General features: G+C 46.1%; 1 non-coding gene across 1 annotated transcript; it reads right to left on the minus strand.

Moving 5' to 3' along the window:
- Positions 1-1,351: 1,351 nt before the first annotated feature.
- On the minus strand, positions 1,352-1,470 carry LOC138693915 (5S ribosomal RNA). The gene has a single exon (XR_011330600.1). It is a non-coding gene; the product is annotated as a 5S ribosomal RNA (ribosomal RNA).
- Between the last annotated feature and the right edge of the window lie 12,347 nt (positions 1,471-13,817).

Raw genomic sequence — 13,817 nt, forward strand, 5'->3', positions numbered from 1 at the left:
ATATTCGTACAATGATACGAACGTGGCCGGAAAATTCTACGTTAGGCCTAAATGCAAAATCTTCGTCTGAGTCGCTAGAACTACTCAATAACATCACAACTGCTTCAGTGTAATTCTTAATGGTACCCTGTTACTATAAAATTGATTTTATACATATGTGTTTATTTTTTTCATTCACAATTAGAAGCTATTTCAACAGGGCTACTGTAGAAAATGTGCTAACTTCACTAGTAAAGTTTAGTTTACACGTTTGTAAAATTACTCCTTCGTTGTGAAACAAACATATCACTTGTAAAGAGCGCAAAATTTCATTCGTAAAGATTTGATTTCCTTTGTACAGTCCACCTTTACAAACAAAGATTGTGAAACAGAAGTTTACAAACAGAGTTCACAATTTCCAAAGATTGTAAACTTTGTGAAACACCCCACTGGTGAATCAGCACGCCGAGCTCGATCGAAATACAACCAGTTACTATTATTTCCCTATCGTTTTTTGACATTTGATTCCGCGTCCTACCTCTTTCATTCGTTACTAACCAACAACGCCAATAGCAGAAGGTAACGCAAAAACAGTCACCGGTTCCCCGATGCATGGCTTTCTCTCTCAATGTCAACTGAGAGTTAAAAATATTCATTATAATATGCACTTTCCACTCACTCCTCAGAATGTCTTCTTTATTTTTATTTATTTATTTTTTAAGATATGTGAGCTACGTACTGTATGTCTGATGTTTTGCCATCGTACATTCAAATATTTATATTCACTGTACAGTACAGCGAACTGTTTATACTTACTGTACATGCTATAACTACTTCTCCCAACTCCGCTATTGCTATATTTCCTAAACTAAACGCTGATATTGAAATAACGCCTGGTCTGATAATGCAGTCTGTTTAAATTTCTACCGACCAAGTTCTGCCCTTCATCATGGGAAAACAACGAGCTTCTTTAAAGGATACAACTACTAGGACAGAGATATTTTCATTATGGAATTTGTACTACCCACTGAAATGTAGTAACTAATGGGATTTTAATTAGCCATATATGTACAGTATATTACATTCTTTACCTAAAATGTCTCTAACTTCTAGGGAGAGCGCGAGGTACGTTCACAATCCCCTGAATACATATTCCCTTCTTCGAGAAAACGCAGAGAAGTGAACCGTCTCATATGAATATGCTACCAGTCATAAGTTTCAATACGGAGCTGCAAGTACTTAAGAATTATCAATTACTCTACAATTATGCAGCGGCGTCATCATCCAAGCTATAGCTGGAATAGGGAAGGGAACATAATATCCCATAAGTCTTATTAGAACACGCTGGAAATAGTGACGTAAAAAAAAAAATCGCCAACGGCACGTGGTGTTCCCAAGCGGTCACCCATCCAAGTACTGACCACGCCCAATGTTGCTTGACTTCGGTGATCGGACGAGAACCGGTATTTTCAACATGGTATGGCCGTTGCCGATGAAACTGCGTAATCTGTAGGCACTTGAGGACGATGGGATTGGGGTGCACTCGATAAAACCTGCACTCGCTCACACACACACGTAAACTGCCTGCTTAGACTCTGTACCTAAATTACCAAGCTCGTTGGATGTCATTGGGATAGATGATAAATCTATCTATCAACGGCAGTTTGGTTACGTTTCAACGTCACACACTGCTGGATTGACACGGGATTAATAAAACAGCTAGTCGGCATTCTAAGTTAAGCCACAGGTGGATTGTTGTTCAACAGCGGAGCCTCCTTTCAACCACATGGTTGTGGAACTGTAGTCGGATTTTCGACATCATTTTCATGCCATACTACGGAACTTCACACAAACTTCAATTCACTTCTTGCACCGGCGGCTACTACGAATGGACTGAAGCTCGCTACTGACTAGGGGGGGGGGGACATTTGTCTCTTGATGGATTACGTGACAGATATATAAAGTATCAGTCGTATGTTATGAACCCGAGTTTCAATAAAGATAGATTACCCGTATGTCCACAGATTCTCAGTAGTGGCCTGCGGAAGGATTATGCCCGCGGTCGACAAGTTACCTTCTAAGTTGTTTTCCCTCAACAATTAATGCTGCCAAGTGAGTAGGAATGACACCGCGCTCTCATATAAGTCGTACGAAACTATTAAGGAAACGAATTTGCCTCGTGGATCCAAGTCTCCCATGGACTGCCTATAATGTATTATCTATCCTAGAAGTGTTATCGGGGTGATTATTTAAATTTTCACTCGGTGGGAACCGCTGTTGTTCTTCATTCATCTACTCTGTTATGAATAACTTGTGGCCCTTAAAAGGGCCGGTTGCTGATTCCCTAGCAAGCACTCCCGCTTACTTGGAACTAGTGTATTTTGTGACGGCCTTGGTCCCTTCACTGACGGCGTGCTTGGCCAGCTCACCGGGTAGCAGGAGACGGACGGCTGTCTGGATCTCCCGACTGGTGATGGTCGACCGCTTGTTGTAATGCGCGAGCCGCGAAGCTTCCGCGGCGATGCGCTCGAAGATGTCGTTAACGAAGCTGTTCATGATGCTCATAGCCTTTGAACTGATTCCCGTGTCTGGGTGAACTTGTTTCAGAACCTTGTAGATGTAAATGGCGTAGCTCTCCTTCCTCTTGCGCTTCTTCTTCTTATCGCCCTTCGAAATATTCTTCTGGGCCTTGCCGGCCTTCTTGGCAGCCTTTCCGGAAGCTTTGGGGGGCATGGTGCTCGTCTGATGATGAGCCGAACGAAACGAACGAACGAATGAATGGGGACGAAGAAAGAATGAATGATGTTTAAAATGGCAGGCAGGGTAAGCATCCCATGCCTCCATTGGTTCCTCGACAAGCAATTCTCTAACTTTAGATCGAGGTACCCAGCTATAAGCCGTTTGCCCTCTCATCTAACAGTAGTGTATTTCCCCTGTGAATGATTTTATGAACATGTACACGTTATCAGTTGAATTGTGAATGAAATGAATGAAGTGAAGTGAGCACCATGCCTCGCAGATGTTAATGAGAGGTGGAGAGTCCAGTGCTCTGGTCAGTTCTGTCCTAGTCACGTTTTTGTAGTGGCGCTAGGGAAACTCGTAACCTGTTACCAACAAAGTGGTGGGCTACTCGTTTCCGTAGAAGCCGTCTGGCTGCCTGGTTGGCTGTGGCAAGTGTCGTGTGTCGTTTCGTAGGGTTTGTGTCAGTAGTGAGTAAAGAAATAGTGAATGTCACTATTTCGTCCTGTAGTCTGTTTAGTTGCCGGTCAATGTAGGATTCTATTTTCTGCATAGCAGAACGTAGAACCCCCTCGACCAGCTGTTCCGTAGTTGTTTTTTCTGTCTGTGGATCGTCTGTAGTGTTTGTCTTGGTTGTCGTTGTCTTAGCTGCATCCGCATAAGACAATTCGGGTTTGGGAAGTGTTGGGTTGAAAACGGACTGTGATGGTTTGGGTATAGGTTTCGGTATTGGTTTGTGGGTGTCTATGGGGACGTGCGTGGGATCGGTGGAGGTTATGAGATTAGTCCTTGGATATTTTGGACAGCGAGCTTGGCCCGTATAATGGGTGTCGCTGTTGCACGTGGCGCAATACCTAATCTGGGATAGGCGGTTGTGGTTGCACAGGTCGGGATTTTTGCCGCACTTAAAACAAGTCTTGGGCTTGTCGCAGTTTGTCCTTGTATGGCCGTATTGTGCACAGTTAAGGCACGGTCGGTGGAAGATTGTCTCGTGTGATGGCTCTACTCTGTAGTACCGTCCTGCAAGTTTAATTCCTTCTAGTAATTTGTCTGCTGTGGTGATGTCATTTGTGAAAATTCTAACTAAGTTGGTGGGTTTGTCTGTCTGTGCGGAGATAATTCTCTTAATGCGTGTGATGCCTGGATGTGTTACAGCCAGGATCTGCATTAGTTCGTCCTCAGAGATCAGCGTGTCGACATTTTTCATGACGACACTGATCTCTTTATTTCGGGTCTGTTTCTGTCTTGATTCACTAGGCGTAATGTTGATTTCTGCGGACGGACCGAAGTTGTACAGGGGAATTGCCCTAGCGAACTTCTCCGCGTCGTCAATCGTGGCGAATGTGAGTGTAGTTGTCTTGGTAGTGTGTGCCCAGAACTGTCGTGGAGTTTGAATGTCGAGTCGGTACTGTTTCATTAGTCGCTCTATGTGTAGTGGGTTGTTGCCGTTTTTTGTGTGGTTCAGTATTTTCAGTACTGTCCTTGTCTTGGTTCCTTGTGCGGTGTTAGGAGGAGTGGGAGAAGTGGGGCTTGCCGGAGTCGAACCGGATACTTTTGTGGGAATTGGTTTGCGCCTGTTGGACCGCTTCCCTTCTGAGGATTCGTGAGACGACGCCTCAGAGCTGGGAGGTGGTCCGTTGGGAGACTTCTCTGCTGTGGGTTTAGGGACAGGAGACCTCTCTGCTCTAGGTTTTGGAGCCGGCCCTTCTGAGGGCCCCTCTTGTGGAATGGAAGTAACCTCTGCCTCTTCCTCAGAAGAAGAAGAAGAAGAAGATTCACTGTCCAATAGAGAGGGGGGTGGGGTGGAGGAGGGATGGGATGGGTGGCCTGGTAGTTCCCAAGGTCCGAGGAGAGTGGCGGTTGGTGGAGTTTGGTATCGGGCGTGCTTCCCGAATTGTCGTGGATGCATTAAAGTCATCTGCCGTAAGTTTTCTCGGGAGGAAAAAACGTAGGCTCTCGTGGTTTTGTTTAAAGTCAAGGTCGTTGTGGGTTTCCGTGGAGTCACTGCGTCCAGTAGGTCGGGGTCAGCGTTTGTGATCACTACTGCTCTATTAGCAGTGATCGGTGCCATGGTCTTTAGTGTATGTAAGTCGTCGATCGTCTTGGTTGGTGAAGCGCTGGACTTACCAAATGATGATGGTTGTGGTGGTGATGTTGCTTCCGGAGAGACAGGTTTTGCGGCGGCCGTCGGTTTCACCGTCTTCCGCCTCGTCTTCCGCTTCCCCGGTGGCTGGCCTCCGTCCGGCCGAGACTTGTCGACACAAGGCGGCGGCCGGCTCCCGCTGTTCATCTTCGTTGGTTGTAAGCTGGCGACTTTTACCAGTGAGTGTCTTGCTAGATTCAGCTCCCTCTTGATCTGATCTGATCTGATGATGAGCCCGAACGAACGAATGAATGGGGACGAAGAAAGAATGAATGATGTTTAAAATGGCAGGCAGGGTAAGCATCCCATGCCTCCATTGGTTCCTCGACAAGCAATTCTCTAACTTTAGATCGAGGTACCCAGCTATAAGCCGTTTGCCCTCTCATCTAACAGTAGTGTATTTCCCCTGTGAATGATTTTATGAACATGTACACGTTATCAGTTGAATTGTGAATGAAATGAATGAAGTGAAGTGAGCACCATGCCTCGCAGATGTTAATGAGAGGTGGAGAGTCCAGTGCTCTGGTCAGTTCTGTCCTAGTCACGTTTTTGTAGTGGCGCTAGGGAAACTCGTAACCTGTTACCAACAAAGTGGTGGGCTACTCGTTTCCGTAGAAGCCGTCTGGCTGCCTGGTTGGCTGTGGCAAGTGTCGTGTGTCGTTTCGTAGGGTTTGTGTCAGTAGTGAGTAAAGAAATAGTGAATGTCACTATTTCGTCCTGTAGTCTGTTTAGTTGCCGGTCAATGTAGGATTCTATTTTCTGCATAGCAGAACGTAGAACCCCCTCGACCAGCTGTTCCGTAGTTGTTTTTTCTGTCTGTGGATCGTCTGTAGTGTTTGTCTTGGTTGTCGTTGTCTTAGCTGCATCCGCATAAGACAATTCGGGTTTGGGAAGTGTTGGGTTGAAAACGGACTGTGATGGTTTGGGTATAGGTTTCGGTATTGGTTTGTGGGTGTCTATGGGGACGTGCGTGGGATCGGTGGAGGTTATGAGATTAGTCCTTGGATATTTTGGACAGCGAGCTTGGCCCGTATAATGGGTGTCGCTGTTGCACGTGGCGCAATACCTAATCTGGGATAGGCGGTTGTGGTTGCACAGGTCGGGATTTTTGCCGCACTTAAAACAAGTCTTGGGCTTGTCGCAGTTTGTCCTTGTATGGCCGTATTGTGCACAGTTAAGGCACGGTCGGTGGAAGATTGTCTCGTGTGATGGCTCTACTCTGTAGTACCGTCCTGCAAGTTTAATTCCTTCTAGTAATTTGTCTGCTGTGGTGATGTCATTTGTGAAAATTCTAACTAAGTTGGTGGGTTTGTCTGTCTGTGCGGAGATAATTCTCTTAATGCGTGTGATGCCTGGATGTGTTACAGCCAGGATCTGCATTAGTTCGTCCTCAGAGATCAGCGTGTCGACATTTTTCATGACGACACTGATCTCTTTATTTCGGGTCTGTTTCTGTCTTGATTCACTAGGCGTAATGTTGATTTCTGCGGACGGACCGAAGTTGTACAGGGGAATTGCCCTAGCGAACTTCTCCGCGTCGTCAATCGTGGCGAATGTGAGTGTAGTTGTCTTGGTAGTGTGTGCCCAGAACTGTCGTGGAGTTTGAATGTCGAGTCGGTACTGTTTCATTAGTCGCTCTATGTGTAGTGGGTTGTTGCCGTTTTTTGTGTGGTTCAGTATTTTCAGTACTGTCCTTGTCTTGGTTCCTTGTGCGGTGTTAGGAGGAGTGGGAGAAGTGGGGCTTGCCGGAGTCGAACCGGATACTTTTGTGGGAATTGGTTTGCGCCTGTTGGACCGCTTCCCTTCTGAGGATTCGTGAGACGACGCCTCAGAGCTGGGAGGTGGTCCGTTGGGAGACTTCTCTGCTGTGGGTTTAGGGACAGGAGACCTCTCTGCTCTAGGTTTTGGAGCCGGCCCTTCTGAGGGCCCCTCTTGTGGAATGGAAGTACCCGGAGGGAGAAAAATATTTAAGTCGCAGGGACAATGCCGTACTGCCTTCCCAGTGCGAGCCAATAGAAACAGCGCAAACGTTTGTGACTTTACGATTGGTCCGCTGTCGATTATTGACGTTGGCGTAAAAGTGAAGGTTACCGTGGGCGAGGCGTCGTTCTTGTAGTTAAACAGCTGCAAGTAGGAGTAGCATCATGTCGGGTCGTGGAAAGGGAGGCAAGGTGAAGGGAAAGTCAAAGTCTCGATCCAGCCGTGCTGGGTTGCAGTTCCCGGTAGGCCGTATCCACCGTCTTTTGCGTAAGGGCAATTACGCAGAGCGAGTTGGTGCCGGTGCGCCAGTCTACCTGGCCGCGGTGATGGAGTACCTGGCGGCCGAAGTTCTCGAGTTGGCTGGCAACGCAGCTCGTGACAACAAGAAGACTAGGATCATTCCTCGTCACTTACAGCTCGCCATTCGCAACGACGAGGAGCTGAACAAACTCCTGTCCGGCGTCACCATCGCCCAGGGTGGTGTGTTGCCCAACATCCAGGCGGTTCTCCTCCCGAAGAAAACCGAGAAGAAGGCTTAAGCCCCTTCTCCGTAAAACGGCCCTTTTAAGGGCCCCACTAACCTCACAAAAGTCAGAAATAGCCAGTATTGTTAATCCTCTCTCACGGCTTCGTAATGTAATTTCATTACGCGTGTCAACTTTCTCTCTCTCTCTATACCGGTGGGCTGATTTAATATCATCATTCTGTAATTTTGTGCTCTGAACGATGTCGTTGTCCCAGGTTCGCACTGAAGTACTTGAAACCGTTGTACATTTACTAGGCTATTGTGTGATAACACATTATACTGATGCATATAGAAAGGTTTCATTATTATTATATAATTTAACACAATACGAATTAAATTAGATGATGATGCCAAAGTACATAGTTGGCTTCGAAATTTATGTAATATATTTCTATCATATTAGAGTAATGGAGATTATCGTGAAAATAATCACAAGTCCCCTTCTTTGGTGCCCATCGTGGTTTTAGACATATACGTTTGAATATACTAGTTTACTTTACTACATACTACGAATGAAACTAATTTTGAATAAGAAATCGATAACTGGTGAACAACTTACGGCGTTATAATAGAGTTCCTAATGCGTTTGTTTGTTGGTGCACATATTGGCCGCACGCGCAGGAACCCCAATACTGAGATGATGACATGACCTTCTCGTAGGAATCGAAGGCTTTGACAATTTGCGTTCGAATTTCCCCTCTCTCTGTCGTTTCGTTCGAACCGAAATGACGCAAGCTATACGTGGAAGTTGTCTGACAGGACGAAGTCCTGTGTTCTGACATGCGATGTGTACCTCTTCTCCCCAGTGTTTACCACACTGGATTCCTATGACCTAAAAGTTGGCATTGCAAAAACGTGGTGATGTGATGTTCAGTATGTGTCAATCCCCTCGGTTCCTTGTTACGGTCTGGTGAGCATTGCCTACCTGCGTTGTCATATTACCCACCAATTCTTCGGACAGTGATTATTGACTTACAGAAGTTTACAGTAACAGGTAACATAATCCGAGGAGCAAGGCTTCACAGAGGAATCCGGTCTTTCCACTTGATATACCAAGCGTTGGGGTCAGACCCATTTGAAAAACGGAGAGGCATTTCTTACAACGTCTTTTGCTGATACTGAAGTGCCCCTACGAAATAAGTTCTGTTTTCCGCACTGGCCTGTTGAGCTAGTGGTCACACAGTAAAGGTGAATTAAATTAATCTCGACAACTACTGCCCTTTTTAGACGGATTTTATGGCCCTGAAAAGGGCCGTTTTGCCGACGGATTCGGCAGCAGACGTGTGTAGGCAGTCTAACCGCCGAACCCGTAGAGAGTCCTCCCCTGCCTCTTCAAGGCGTATACCACGTCCATGGCCGTGACTGTCTTCCGCTTCGCGTGCTCGGTGTATGTTACAGCGTCACGGATTACGTTCTCCAGAAAGACCTTGAGAACACCTCTCGTCTCCTCGTAGATGAGGCCGGAGATACGCTTTACGCCTCCACGTCGGGCGAGACGACGAATGGCCGGCTTCGTGATGCCCTGAATATTATCTCGGAGAACCTTCCTGTGGCGCTTCGCTCCACCTTTGCCAAGACCCTTGCCTCCCTTGCCGCGTCCAGTCATGTTGCTCGTGTGACGAAGGTTAAAAGTGATCTCGACGGCGCTCAAGCTCAAAGTTGTTTGCCCAAAGGGCAACCTGTTTTAGGGTCTTACATATGCCCTCTTCAGGTTACGATGTTTTTTCTGTAGCGACAGTTGAGGCGTGGTCCCGGCTAGGCTTCGCTCGTTGGACTCTCTACGGGTCAGCGTCTTCTCCGCTCACACCAGGCTGCTGCGTAGGCCTTGGATGCTGTTATCTTGCAGATTTATGTGGCTGGATGAAGCTGTTGTCTGTGTTGGTTGTGGTTTACTTTTGTCGCGCGGCCCTATGAAGGGCCGCTGTTGGTTGCTTGTCTGTGGTTGGTCGTGTCACGTTTCAGTGGTGCTAGTGATAGTTGTAGTTTGTTACCCACAAAGTGGTGAGCAACTTGTCTGCGTAAGAGCCGTCTTGCTGTCTGGTTAGCTGTTGCTAAAGTCGTTCGTCTTGTCTTGGGTTGGGCGTCTGTCGTGAGGAGTGAAATTGTGAACATCACAATTTCATCTCGCAGTCTGTTGATCTGTTGGTCGATGTAGCTTTCTATTTTCTGCATTGCAGAATTTAGAGCTGCTGCTACGATTTGTTCGGTGTTAGTCTGTGTAGGTTCCGTTGTTGGTTCTGTCGTTGTCGGGTTTACCGCACTGGCGTACGATATTCCAGGTCTTGGTTCGGGAAGTTGGATTGGACTGGATTGTGAGGGTTTAGGAATTGGTGGAGGGATCTGTTGGGGTGTTTGAACCGGGATGTGGGTTGGAGTTTGTTGGGTTGGGTTATGTCGGGGGTAGTTTGGACAGCGTGCTTGGCCCGTATAGTGGGTATCGCTCTTGCAGCTGGCGCAGAACTTGACTTGGTTGTCTGGTGGGTGTTTGCAGTGGACGGGATTTTTTCCGCAAGTGAAACACGTCTTGTCGTTTCGGCAGTCGGTTTTGTCATGTCCATACTGGGCGCAGTTCTGACACGGTCTGTGGAATACTGTCTCGTGGGCTGGCTCGACTTTGTAATTACGTCCGGCTATGTTGATTCCACATAGAAGTTGGTCGGCTGTGGTCACGTCTTGTACTATAAGTCGAACCATCTGCGTCGGCTGGTTAGTCTGGGCGGAGGTTATTCTAGAGATGCGCTTGATTCCAGGGAACTTTTCCCGTAGAATCTGCAACAATTCGTCCTCCGGGATCTGGGTGCCGACATTCTTCATGACGACACTGATCTCTCGGTTTCGTGGAAGTCTTTGTCCTTGGTGAGATGGTGTATGGACGATGAAAAGTTGTGCGGACGGTCCAAAAGTTCTGGCCGGTATGGCTTTAACAAATCGTTCCGCCTCGTCAATCGTCGGGAAGGTAAGTGTCGTCGTTCCTGTAGAGTAGGCCCAGTATTGTCTCGGAGTTTCCATGTTTAAGTTGTTCTGTCTTATAAGCTTCTGGATGAACAGTGGGTTATTGTTGTCAGTCGTGTGTCTAGTGATTTTCACAGTCGTTCTGCTCTTGAGTCGTTCACTTGCGGCTGTGGTGTCTCGGTCTGGTGGTGGTGTGGGTGCAAGGGAATTCTGGGGAGCAGGTTGTGGACTGGGCGTGACCTTCTCGGCTGCCGTGGTCGAAACGGCGCTCGCGGTTGGTCGAGTCTTCTTCTTGCGCCGTGACTTGGCGTTCTGCCAGTCTTGGTCTACCTCTCCTTCGGATTCATTTGAACCTTCAGAAGAGGCAGATTCACTCGTGGTGTAAAAGTACGAGTCCTGGATGTGTTGCAGTGGAGGGGTTTCGGGTCTGGTGGGTTCAGAGGAAGGACCTTCTGAGGGCCGGTCGGGTTTCACGGATCGGGATGGTGCAGGAGGATCAGTCGGTAGCGTCCAAGGTCCTTGTAGAGTTGCGGTCGGTGGCGCAATGTAGCGGGCTTTCTTCCCGAATTGCTTTGGGTCGGGTCTCGTAGCTTTCTGTAGTTTGAGTCGTGTCGAGAATGTGAACACTCTCGTTCTTGGTCCAAGTGTCAATGTGTCGGCTCGATGAGGAGGTTGGAGCGTCGCTAGTAAGTCTGGGTCATTTTTTGGTTTATATACTAAAACCCGCGGACCAATCACATTACGGAAGGGGCGTGGCTTCTCAACGGGCGAAGACATAAATACCCCTCTTGGGGGCAGCGGGGGCGACTGTATTGCGTCAACTTGGGTTGCGAGGACTAAGGAGTAAGCGATGGCACGTACGAAGCAAACTGCGCGTAAGTCCACGGGAGGCAAGGCTCCACGAAAGCAGCTGGCAACGAAGGCCGCTAGGAAGAGCGCACCGGCTACTGGAGGCGTGAAGAAACCCCATCGATACCGCCCTGGTACAGTTGCTCTTCGCGAGATCCGTCGTTACCAGAAGAGCACCGAGCTCCTCATCCGCAAGCTGCCTTTCCAGCGCTTGGTGCGTGAAATCGCTCAGGATTTCAAAACCGACCTCCGTTTCCAGAGCTCAGCCGTAATGGCCTTGCAGGAGGCAAGCGAGGCATACCTCGTCGGTCTCTTCGAGGATACCAACCTTTGCGCCATCCACGCCAAGCGCGTGACCATTATGCCCAAGGATATTCAGCTGGCTAGGCGCATCCGCGGCGAGAGGGCTTGAATTAACAAAGGTACTCCTGCCCGCAAAAAGGCCCTTTTCAGGGCCACTAGTTATTTCTCGGAAGAGCCGGTTGTACCGTACTCCAGGTCTCGTTCCTACTACCCTCAGTTCAAGGTCACCTCAATAATATAAATGGTTTCTCCCTTTCCATTCCTCACCGTATCAGCATTTTCCCACAGCCTGTTTGACAAATATCGCAATGTATCCTATAGGTTAATAAACAATTTTTTAATAGAACGATGGATAACAAAGTTTCTTAGGAAAATTAAAAAAAAATTTCACAGTTCTATAATATTGCACATTATATATATTTACCAAATTAAGGGTTAACGCCGCCGGGACGAGTGATCCTCCGTCCGACCGATCACAAGCGCCAAGGCTCAAAGTGGTCCAGAAAGCAAATCTAGCTGGACTAAAAATGTGACATATTTCCATGAAACTTCGCACTATAGTCACTACTGTATAAGAGGAGAAACTACCCCTTTATAGACGATGCGTTTTGACAAAAATTAGTGACTTGTCTCATATATAATATATTGTTTTAATGAAACTTTACACAGTACTTACATGTAGCTCGTTTATACTATATTGGATACAAAATGTGATTATGATTGTATAAGAGTAGCTACTTGTCTCCTATCTAACATTTTTTACTTTCACGAAACTATAACTGTGACTCATTATTTTCGATAGTACAGACGTGGTCTGCTTAGGAAAGGACAAGCGGAAGACTGTGACCTTTGTGACCTCGGGTGGGTATTACGATAACATTTATAACCGTCACCCTGATAAGCATCCGAGCAGCTTATTTCAAAAAGGAGTTTGAATACAAACAATTCCTTCAATCTACTACGATTATTACAATAACTGATTTCATTAATCTCCTCTCTTCTTTAGCAAAATATAAATTACCTTCAATTGGTCGATTCAGCAAACTTGTTCATAAAACTTATCGCTATTGCGTCACGTTTCGCAATTTTTCTAAAGTAAAAACAAAAACACGAACAAACGCCTACTCCTTTAACCTCATCGCTCTCTTATCTCTAGAATCCCGGGGGGTTGAGAACCTGAATTCTCTGTGGTGTGAAACAAAGCAACCCGCAGGAGCAATGACACGTTCAATTGTCCTAATAATAGAAAAAAAATTACACGTCATTTAGTGTATTCAGAACATTTTTACAGGACCGTGTAGGATATTCACTCTCCTGTCGAATAGTTTCGGCGGCTGGTAGGCGATACGCATTAATTAAAATAATACTTGCGTACCTTGTTCAGGACAGTGACTGTGCTACTTTCTTTCTTTCTTTCTTTCTTTCTTTCTTTCTTTCTTTCCTTTATTTGTAGCTTATTGATGACACCAGATGCCATAACGGAAATGCCGTGATGGTATGTTTGTTTAATATTCAAAATCAAGTGACAGACGCTATTTGACTTTGCGGTGGAGGGGATAGGGACCTGATCTCGGATGTTCCGAGAGATGCCGGCGCACAGTTGTCCAGAACGCAAAACTATGTAAGAAAATCAACTTCATCATAACCGAAGTTTAAGTAATATCTAGGCTTAAACAAAAGCTAGGCATTGTGCACAACAGCATACAAAACATCAATATCAGTAAGAGGTGGGACAAAACATGAGTTTTTTTTTTAAAGTCACGCTCTTCAGTTGATTTTTGTTCGTGGGGTCAGTGGCTGTTTTATACTGTTAAACCTTCCCTTATGGAGGTCATAGGACAAGATGTGTACTTTCATTTAATACGCGAAAAGCAATCTATAATACGTTAGCATTCATTTAATTGGCACGTTTACTGAGATTTGTGCAACTAGTTTTTTTTTTTTTTTTTTTTTTTACGACATATTTAACAGGCTGTGCATTACAAGTAAACCTGAGTTAACTTTCAATTCTTCTACCCACACATTAATCAAATATTAAACTCTATACGGCTTAAAATTTAGCTGCTACATCCTGCAAACTTAGATGTTATATTCATCTCTTGGTGGCGCTTTACGAATTCGACAGCAGCCACTTTTCAGAGTCTGGATGAAGGAGCTTAATTTCTCCAAGAAAAATTCAACACTTCTTGAACATATAATGAACAACTAAATTATGGAGTATATCCATGAATCTAGCATTTTGTTACCAACTGCGAAAAATATGGCAGGCTAGTCATCTTTTAGGAGCATAATTTCTATTAAAACATTAAAAATTATCAGAAAAACTAATTTTTCCCTAATTCCCTA

This window comes from Periplaneta americana, unplaced genomic scaffold, assembly GCF_040183065.1.
Source record: "Periplaneta americana isolate PAMFEO1 unplaced genomic scaffold, P.americana_PAMFEO1_priV1 scaffold_24, whole genome shotgun sequence".
NCBI classification, from domain to species: Eukaryota; Metazoa; Arthropoda; class Insecta; order Blattodea; family Blattidae; genus Periplaneta; species Periplaneta americana.